The sequence below is a fragment of the Dermacentor andersoni genome, chromosome 8 (assembly GCF_023375885.2).
Source record: "Dermacentor andersoni chromosome 8, qqDerAnde1_hic_scaffold, whole genome shotgun sequence".
Taxonomy (NCBI): domain Eukaryota; kingdom Metazoa; phylum Arthropoda; class Arachnida; order Ixodida; family Ixodidae; genus Dermacentor; species Dermacentor andersoni.
Genome location: NC_092821.1, coordinates 115,849,622 through 115,860,497, shown reverse-complemented (window position 1 = coordinate 115,860,497; position 10,876 = coordinate 115,849,622). Strand labels below are relative to the sequence as shown.

The following is a 10,876-nucleotide window of genomic DNA, read 5'->3' as shown; positions in this document are numbered from 1 at the left end:
GTGCTTTTTTCATTTAAAGCAGGTCGTTCTATTTCTTTTTCTTGTTTCTTTCTGCGACAAAAATATTGAAAAACTTACTGCAGTAACTAGAGCTAAGCGAAGCAGCAGTCATTGTGCACTTATGTTGAATGGAAAATCGAAAACAGAAGTTTCCGCAATGCAAAACCAGGAAGAAAGCTTTGCCACACAATCGCAAACCATGATAAACTAGGCTGCATGACGAAGTGCGAAGCTCGCGTTTAGATTAATTACCACACGCTTAGTGTGCAAGGATGTCGAATGTGAGCTGTACTGGTGTAATGTAACTGTCTCTTTTCCTCGATTCTATTCCAATTCCCTACAACGGGTTGTCAACAGCACCTTGGGCGCCGGTCGCGGCAATTGACGAATCACGATCGAACTCTGTAAAAAAGTCGCGCTTTCACCCGAAAGGCGAAGCATGGATTACGATAGAAAAATAGCGGACACTTATACGAAGTAAGGATTGCAGTTTCATCGGCCATATAAACTTGTAAGCATAGGCATAATAACTAAATTAACAGGCATGATGTCACGCACGCACTAGCAAACATAAACATATCTGACTCGATCACCGCGGAAACTGGCTGTCAAAACACTGGCGTGAGGAAACGCGGCAGCAGCAGCGAGCGAAGGAATATTTTTGCTGTCTATCGCTTCCATGCAAAGTGAGCGGCGAGAACACACAGCACACGCAAAATGTAGAAGCCACCGGCGCACCTAGACTCCGCCCCGAACGCAGATCGTACTCAAGATAAGGCCGTGCGACCACGCGCGGACGCCATGTGCGCTGTAGCAGGAGTAGAACGCCGCTCCCCCCCCCCCCCCCCCCCCCCCGTCCCCGTGCCTCAAAACATTGGGTGCCCCGCGCGTGACCGAAGGCTTCGCGCACCCTTCCCGCTTTGTTCTCCTTTGCGCGGGCGGTACTGAGCTGCGATGGTCGGCTACCCTCGCACGCATTCACTCGCGCATAAAGCATAGGGTGCGCGGGGGCGGCTATCACCCTTGGACCTTATACGAAATCTCACGGCGACGCCGACGACAGGAATGCGCTCGGAGTGTCCATGCAATTCTTATTGCAGTAAAATGAATAGCACAGGTTCGAAATAGGAGGAGAATAACATCATGCCGAGCCTCCTTGAAAAGCTCTGGAAGCAGAGGGCTTGCTCTTCGCCCCCAAGCGCGTCCATGAGGTGACACGCTGTAACAGTGGACCAAATCCGCCGTGCTCGCACTTTTTCCGACAATCCAGCAGTGCACGAGCACTTTGCTTCCATGATCGATAGGTTCCGGAATGCGTCGGTGATTCTCATTAGAATCTCGTGTGGGTCAGCGGCCATACCGGAGGTATGCAAAAACAGCGTGACCACATCGACCTCACCACGCACAATAGCACTGGTGCCGACTAAACTGAGGTATTCGGCGTCAACTAACCGCTTTCCTTCTACAAAGCAGCGGCAATTAAAGTCACACAGCAAGAAACTTAATATCTTCACCAAAGACAGCGTACGCAGAGACTTCCGTGAAACCGCGGTGCTGCACAGTGTAGCCAGACCTGGCCACGCTTCGCAGGGCCCCCTGATGTTAATTTGAGTCACCAGTGGTACAGTCATCCTATCACACAGGAGCAGAAGAGTCTACACGCACGAGTATATTCACGCAAACAACACGGACGAGGACGGCGATGAGAAAATATAGGATCCGCGGTGAAAGCTGTGTTACTCTCCCAGTAAATCATTTCAGAGACGAAAGAATGAACGAAGTCTACATATTTTATTACGTTGTGGGATAATGTGAAAAAGAGCCGTGCAGAATTTGATTTATTGGTTGGTGCAAAACTTCGGGCAGGCACCCCATCTGCCACCGCCTGCGTCATGGGCACGTGAGACTGGGTTTGAAGGTAGCTGCGCTATCACTGTTCAAGCCGCCGATCTTTCGCAAGTGGTCGATGGTGAGCTGTGGGACGTCTGGTGCAGACAAAGTGAGGCCGTATTCCTTCGTAATCAGCTGCTGGACGTCAACAGCCATCGCGGAGTCCATGCCCAACTCGCCGAGGCTCACCGTAAGATCCAAATTTATCTGATCTTGAAATCCTGCGGGACCAAGTTAGTTACGAATATAGGAATAAACAAACAATGGAGCGATGAAAAGCACAAGACAAATTACTGTGACGCCTAATTGAAATGTATAATCAATAGGCAAATCGAAACTAAAGCGGGAAAGGCACCTTGTAGCAGATTAAAGGCGAGGCTACAACTACCTCATGTCCGGGGCGGTGGGGCAACATTTAACAACAGCAGCCGCCATCAAGTCTGTGGTCGTGGATACTGGCTGATTTATTTGTTTCTCATTCATTCATTCGTTCATTCATTCATTCATTCATTCATTCATTCATTCATTCATTCATTGTACCCATGGTGGGACATTACAAGGAGGATGAGAGTTGAAAGTGGCGCCACATTTGTACAGTCAGCAAGGTCAAGCAGTGATGGCGGTTTCGAACCGAGATGGATAATTCATCATGGCCATGACGGGCTGTCAGCCGATTCCTGTATTTGATTGTGCGTAGGAAAAAGGGCCACTGCATTGTGGGTGCATGAGCTGTTGAAGAAAAAAAAACGGCGTTGGGGTAGCTGCGGTGGGAAACACTGGGGACTGGGCGGATCGGGTTCTTGAATGCTGGGAAAGCATAAATACATTGTGGTAATGGCAGAGGGGTGTGATCTAAAAAGCGGGGAGCGAGTGGAGCACGTTAAAGCAGTGTTCTTAATGCCGGTGTTACAAGAGAACCCGTCATGAATGAGCCTAGTCTCGTGGTTTTGTTTTTATTCTGTAGTTTTAGTTAGATTTGTAGAGACATAACGCCGCATTGCCATATTCAAGTTTAAGAAGTAAGGAAACTTAATAAGCAAGGTGCCTAACTGAGAAGGGTGGGAGTTTAGTGTTACGCTAAAGCAATCCAGGTACCTTATTACCAGAGTTAGCACGGTTACTAACGCAGTGGGTTTAGGCTAGTTCTGCATAATGGTAGTACCCTTCTCTTTAATGCACCGAAACGATGCGGAGTGGTTGAGGCTGCTACTCGGAACAGCCATGATTTCTGCACCAAGACACATCTTTTCGTTCGTTCTACAATTTCTTTACCTCCTCATTAACAAAAGAAAAGCAATTTCCAAGAAATCATGCACTGATACATTCGATTACCGATTTCAATTCTTCATTCGTACACAGGTGTAGGACACTGACACTTAGGTAAGTCGTCACCGACGTAGAAATACATTCGGGCGCATGTCACCTTCCCTTATCTTGATGTTACGAGTGCTAAGTTCGCAAGTAAGCTTTGTTTTCCCGAAGATACGCGCGCTAAAGGCGGGAATCTGTTGAATAGGTGCGCGACAGGATGAATCAGATAAGTTCAAAAACACTATTGGAATACCGAAAATGCGTGTCACGGGGTAAACGAGGTCCGGTTTATCTGCGGCCTTGCGGGACTCCGAAGACAGGTTAGCCCTGACAAAGCTTGAGACGACCGGATGGCTTTGGCTCAGGAACCGTTCAATTACATTCAAGCAGGAGCTGATTCGCTGGGGCAGTGTGCCATCCAACGTCCCCTCGGGGCTCGTCGTATGGTCAGTGGGGCTACCGTTTTCGAGGGCGCCCCACTGTATGGCGAGTCCTAGAACGTCATGCAAAATAATTTTTCAGGAGCTGTTAGTGCATCTGAAGTACTCTCACACATTATACATTTGCTGCCCCGATATTTCTTGTAGAATTAATTGTGGGAACGAGTTTTTGTTTGCAGGAAATTAGGAGGAAGATAGGGATGATCGGTAAGCAAGATCTACGATTAAATATGAGCATTTTATTAATTTGTAAAGCAAACATTTGATAGTGCTTCATGGGTAGCGATTTGGACGAGCTTTATATAGCAGGTCACTGGGTTCCTATTGTTGCAACTCCGTGCAAATGCACGAAGAAAAAAATGACACCGACTCGCTCTTTCCTGCTTCAGTTTTCTTGTAATATACAGAATAGTCATGCGTACTCGAAAAATCTCACACTCCTTTGTTCTGAGCACGAAAGTTTTCCGTCAAGTTGCCAGAAACATTTACGGAAACTGCCCGGCTCAACAGAAGGCCCTGCCGATCACATGGCGTCAAGCTCCTTTGTCTGAATCACAGACACCTTAAGGTGTTTGGAAATACAATTTTTTGTAGTTTTCTGTATTGGGGTGAACACGCATGAACTCGGGCTCATAAACAAACTTCGTCGATAAATGTAAAGGAAGCACGTCGTTTATATAGTAGATTTACTGATAGCTAGGCCTCTCTTTCTTATTGCATCGGCTGGAAGAGGTGAGGGAAACGCCCGCGCACTCCGACTATATACGGGCATTTGAGCCTGTGTTATCAACGAGCGGCTACAAAGGATGCGCTCAAAAGTCTCAAGTCCTTCTATTTGTGGCTTCTAGACTAAGATTACGCAATAATGTATGGCCCCTTAAATGTCACCGTAAAGAGAGACAGCTCACCGGGTAGTCCATCCGCGGCTCGGTTCTCGCAAATGCGTTCAACGACAGAGTCGGCGTAGCTACTGTATGGCTCCCAAGGGCTACCACAACTTGAGCACAGAGATGAGAAGACGAGGAAGTAGTCGAGGTGTGGGCAACATTTTCTAGACAGCTCGTCGAAATGTCAGGTGCCGTCAACTTTCAGCTTGATGAAAACGTCGAGCTCATCGCCATTATGTTCCATCATATGTGCGTCCAGAGGTAACTGTATTACGAAAAAAAGAGAAAACCTCTTCATTCTCACCACGGTTCCATAGATCAAAAGTGCTCGGTTCAGCCATATTTTCATAAGTGTGAAGTGTAGTGCCAAGAAGTTAACTACGACCATGATACGATAACCCAGGCACTATAAGTTCCTCTGCGGGTGTAGGGGCAATGATATGGTTACTGTGACTTTTACCTTGCTTTAGAGACAAAATTCCGTAATGTGAGAATGATTAACATTGTCGCATTTAGAATTTTAAACGGCGAAGATACACTGCAAAGTGTGACATCATCAAAATGAAATGACAGTGTTGTCGCATTCGGTGCGGGCCAAACAAACTTGGCCTATTAAGCTGGCGTGAAAGATTGGAGCAGGGAGCGTTACGAGACGAAGCCAAATGTCAAAGAAATCATTGCGAAGAGCGCGGTTAGAATCGGCGAAGGCCCATGATTAAGAGAAGTGACAAAGTGGTTGTTTTCACTCTTTACCCGAAATGCATCAGTTTCACAAAAACGAAACTTCTGTATAATTGACTTCGATACAGAACTTGTGAGGCTTCATTCTCTGTGGCCAGAACGAATGAGTAAGGCGATCTGAGGGCCGAAGCACTGTGGGAAAGATTTTAGCGCAGCGAGAACGACAGAGAAGTTAAATGTTGCAGTTCATCGAGTACTGCTGAGCAGTGATGTGACAGCTGGCGTATTGCTAGGCGCAGTAATTATTAAATAGCTTCATGAGGGCTCGGTTGGAGTTGACATTCGCCAATTACGGGTGCGCATTCTCCTTTTGAGAATACGAAGAAAGCAGTACGAGTCGTCTTCGTTTCCGAAGGTTGGCCTCCACAGTGGCGGAGCATTGGATGGTTTGTTTGTTGGTTGATTTTCTTCAATGACTGGCTCAAATGGGGACGTATTCTCGGACGAACACTTGCGGCCAAACCACAGCTTTTGCGTGACGCGTCGCTCAGCCAGCCAATCAGCTCATGCGGTTTGCCCAACCAGCAAACAATGGTGACAAAAAATGTGCACTTGCCAAGAAAAAAAAATAGAGGACCTATGTTTTGGGCCCCGTACGGGTCCGTTGATCACAATGAAGATGTAAGCATGGGCCCGTGGCTATTTTTGAGTGAGGTGGCGCAGCATTCGAGTGTATATCTCGGGAAGATTACCTCGCGTTCTGTTTAATGTGTGTCTAGTTGATTGGATGTAAAATAATTCTGAAAGCAAACGGGCAGATAAGTGGTTCTCTTTTGCGATGATGGCTGCCGAGTCCGAGTCAATGATGTGTCCGGTTAGTTCGTGATGTTCCGCCCGGGCATTCGCGGCTGTGTGGCCCTTGGCGACGTCATTCATGCGTTGTTTCAAGCGCCGTTTAAAATTTCCGCTCTCGCCGATGTGCGACACCGCACACTCCTTGCATGGTATCCTGTATATCACAACCCGGGTAGCCTGTATGTTGCAAAGGGTCTTTTGCGCGAACGAGCCCTTGGCCAAGTTTTCGGGAGGGCACGTGGGCGATTTGAATACCGTAGCTCTTAAAAATTTATCCAAGGGATTTGCTTGTTCCCACCACTGTGTAGGGTACCACCGCGCGCTTCACTGTTTCTTTCGTCGTTTACCAGCGCAGATTCGCTGATTTGCGCTCCTGCGTACTGAGCAGTTGTAGAGGGTAGCCATTGTTCAACGGGTCCCTTTTCACAACCTGTAGCTCTTGCCTATGTTTCGTGGGGTTGGAGCAGATGTGAAATCCCCGGGAAAAGAGGGCTGCTGTGACGGATCGCTTTTGCCCATTTGGGCGTGCCCAGTCGAAGGCCAGGTACTTTCCCGCATGCGTTGGCTTTCTGTACACCGCAGACCTCAAGCCGCTTGAAGTCCTCTCTACGAGGACATCCTGGAAGGGAATTCGCCCATTGTTTTCCTCTCCAGCCCTGAACTGTAGACTCGGCTTGAGTGAATTTAGGTGCTCGAGGAAATGCGTTGATTTTCCTCGGGCCGCAAATGTCTGTTCTTTATTTTTATTTTATTCTTGGCGAGTACAAGTTCTTTGCCACCAATATGTTTCCTCGCCAGACGAGTTTTCATCGAACACTTGACTAACCAGCAAATAAGCGCTCACTGAAAGTGCACTCGCCGAAAGCGATCGTCTGAGAATACGTCTCTAGGTGTGACACGACAATTTATCGTCCCTCCTTCCTATCCCTTCTTCTGCTTCTTACCGCGGCTCTGGTTTGTGAAAAATGTGGAGGGCGCTTAAGCTACGTGTTTAAGAGTGGAGCGAGATAGCATTCAAAGATCCCTGAGTGCTTTTCACGCTTCCCGGTAACTGCAACTTATGTAACCGCAATGTTCAGCGGGAAACGCTGGCGGCCAATGCTATGCACGAAGGCGAGCTTCGTGGTTCATTTTTTGATGGTGTACAAGGAAGCCGCGCCGCTTCTACTAAGACAGACCTCAAGCGGCAGTTGGAAAACACTATCGCGTTGAAACGGGTTTGTGTTTCGGTTTCCGCGTAACATAACTATAGTTTCTCGTATATTCAAATTACTATCCGACGCTATGTGTGTTTCACACGCTAGGCTGTGTAGGTGTCGTACTTTGCGATTTTCCTGACGCATTTTACTTTGAAAAATTCAATTACTTTAGTAACTTCTTTGCACTAAAGGTAGGGCCTGCGTGGTTGGGTATGCGTTGTTTGGTATTATTCGGCGCTGGACGCCGGTCGACGCTGGACGCCGACGCCAGATTTTCTGCGACACTGTCGCGTTCATAGTCAAAGCGCACCGCATCGGTCATTCATTGAAGGTAGCAGTCAAGAGGCCAGTCAGACTGTTCTTCAGGCTAAGCACCTTTTTTGCTGCAGTGTGGGCGCAATGATCGTGAGGGAGAATATTCAACTGACGTTCTTTGGGCGTGGAGTTCAAAGCTTCGCGGGACACTGTGGCTTTTCGTTTTTTACAAATATCTCGCGAAGCATTTTCGGGGTCCTGCGACAGGCAATGTCGAGGCTCATCAAAACGACACGAATGCGAACCGTTAGCGGTCATCGCTGTAGAATCAGAACTCATTTCGACAAAAATAAAGCACTCACAGTAGAACTGTTCGTAAGAATTGATGGCATCCACTAGCAAAGTTGGAGACATCATTCGCGAGAGCGACCGCTCAATGGGAAAGAGTGCTCACGAAAAAAGAAAAAGAGCTCCGGGAGAAACCATCTCAGGACGACTGTGGACACTAATGCGATTAGCATTGAAGCAATGTAGCGATACAGCACAATGACGCGGGCAAAACGCGCGACATTTGAAGCGTGCACTGTAGGTGAGCTACTCTGTACCACTCCTATTTGGATACGCTGCGCCATCTAGCCCCTTCGCCGTGAAATGCACGCGGTTGGGAATATATATATTCAGACAAGGTTGTCTGAATGTATATGACTGTTTCGCCCAGAACGAGAGATATTTTAAAGATTTCTTGTCGTTGACGACTCGCACATGGCCAACGGCACAAATTGGCCTGAAGGAGGTTCACTTAGATAGCCACATAACACAAAATCTTAAGCCTCCTTTCCTTTCATTCACATTAGATTTGAATCGTTTTATTTTTATGGTTGTGGTAGAACCTTCATTTCCTTAAAGTCACGCAGGCGCTCTAGTTTTTTATGTTTTATTCTAACTTACCGATTGTAAAATTTTGAAGTCGTATTTTGTATTTTACTTTTCCCCACCCGATTCCCGGCCCAAACCTCAGAGTGGTCACATGCCCGTACAGACCACCAGGATCTACATGTATATCTACACGTATACAGAGGCCCATAACCAGCAATCCATGTTTGGCGTGAGAGGCTAGATACAAACGGACAAGCCAGAAAATTGGACCGCCGTGAACTACGATTTCTTGCCCTGCGCCGTCTGCTGATTCCACCTGAATTTGTATCCGGTACTTCAGAATATACAGAACGATGAGAATGCTGAACGCAATGATTAGTCTCCGGATAACACAGCTTTTTTTTTTTTTTGGAGGAGCACATGTAGCCTTTCAGTTTACTCTAACTGACCCTGGTGTGCAGGCTATTTAGCGCACCAAAATGACCCCGACTCACCGCAAGCAGATTATAGATGCCACCGACGGGCCCCATGACCGTGGCTTGATGGACAATCCGTGACGGTCCTTCCTTCGTTGATACGTCGACGTCGCTGGCGAGCACCCTGACTCCAGCGCGCTGCCATCTGTGAACCCGGAAACGCTGGAACCCTATTTCTTTCACCCTGAATAAGGAGTTAAGGAGCGACTTGCGACACCCTCTGCCCATCAACCATTCGGCCAATTCTAGAGCGAAGGCGGACTGGCCTCCAACGATGGCGTAGGCCTTGCTTTCGTACAAATAGGCGCGCGGCACAGCTTCGACGGCAAATGCTGGGCTAGGACCAGTGCTCGACCAGCCCTCCTCAGGTCGCACCTGCACGAGTTCACGAATATACTACAGTTTCAGCTGTTGCTTTGGAATAATGAAACACGACGAAGTGTATATTATTATTCGAAAAATGTTGGTTTATAATATGAAATGGCACACCACTTATTTGTATTAAATGAAGTAGAGAGGAGGAGGAGAGAAGAAAGAGAAAAAGCAGGGATGTTAACCAGAAGGGTATCCGGTTGGCTACCCTACGCTGGAAGAATGCAGAATGATAATGAGAAATGGAATGGAGAGCAAAAAGATGACAGAGCGGAGGGGAAAGGGTAGACGCGGTGAATTGGCTCACGCACGCGGCGGAATTATTAACTTGCAGGCAAACGAGAAGAAAGGGGGATAACCGAGGGACCCGATTTTTATTAGTCATATCATGCGAAGCCAACAAACACTGACACCAAGGGCAACATAGGGGAAATTACTTGTGCGAATTACCCGTGACGAATCTTGCGGGGCGCTTCTGAACACTTTCTAGTTTGTATGCAAGGATTCCTGTATAAGAATCTCATGCTACGGATGCATATTCAATTACAGGGTTTATAAAACGCAATGTCTCATTTAATGACTGTAGTGCATGCTCAAAATTTCGCTGAAAGAGGTACACCACCTCGCGCGGTATCGCTTGTATTATTCCACATGCTCAGATCAGTTCATTGTATCAGTGGTTGCGATTAATTAATGAGTAATATGATTCGGTTCTCAAATTTCGCCGTGGCTTGGGACATAACGTGCCTTAAACGTTGCCTGAGAATAAAGTTGTGAAATGCGCGCTGCACGAACATAAACATTGCAAGAGAAGCTACGCGTTCAATAGAACGAAAACCAACACAATCATGCGCATCGCGTTTCGTTGTATAGGAATTCAATAACCGCTCCACTATATTTCGCTTCAGACAGGTTCCATCGTGTGCGTCCGATCTGAAGATTATCCATATTAGTTAGGAACGACCACTTTGCAAAGCAGCGATCGTATAGTAGAGTTTTGGATGCTCGTCGTTGGTATTGTTCAATGCCAGGAGCGGTGAATATGTTCGCGGGATTGTTTGAATGAATTAGATGCCTAACATATAATTCCCGGAACACTCTTTGATGTGTGTTCTTTCTGTTGAACACGGTGCGTGTGCTTACCTCTGCCTTCTGTTCCTTTCAGGATCTGCTCCTCATGATAAACTTCATCTGATCGAATCAAATGTGCATCTTCCAAACGCGGAAACTGACCCTTGAGGAGCTGGCATTCTTCATTTGTGCCTACAGAGAACAAGGACAAAGAACAATATCGATCAATCAGATGCGTTAAACATATAATTTCAACATCTCCAAAACATGACGCCATCAGTAAAGAATACTGGGAAAATAAGCTAAAGAATTAGCTAAAGAAAAAATAAGCTAAATGGCGCATAGAGCTGAAGCTCTATGCGCCATTTTGAGGCGTAGGACAGCAGTGGTCGTTCCAATAAAGAAAATTGCTGCCGTTTCGAGCAACTCATAAAGTTCAAGGATGCGTTTACTGTTCCCACTGCCATTTGTTACGTCTCAACATGGCCCGAGGCGTTAGACGTTTGCCACGAGGCAACCTCCACCCATTCATCACCGCCTACCATGGAGTCAACGCAGCGTTG

The 10,876-nt window shown here is 47.1% G+C and overlaps 1 long non-coding RNA gene across 2 annotated transcripts; it reads right to left on the bottom strand.

The window, feature by feature from the left end:
- Positions 1–2,029: 2,029 nt before the first annotated feature.
- Positions 2,030–10,474, bottom strand: LOC129384335 (uncharacterized). Of its 2 annotated transcripts, XR_008612069.1 has the most exons (5): positions 10,386–10,474; positions 8,889–9,245; positions 4,550–4,793; positions 3,582–3,694; positions 2,030–2,111 (listed from the first exon to the last, which is right to left on the bottom strand). It is a non-coding gene; the product is annotated as an uncharacterized lncRNA (long non-coding RNA). The 2 variants fall into 2 exon arrangements; XR_008612070.1 differs by lacking the exon at positions 2,030–2,111 and having other exon boundaries at positions 2,119–3,694.
- Between the last annotated feature and the right edge of the window lie 402 nt (positions 10,475–10,876).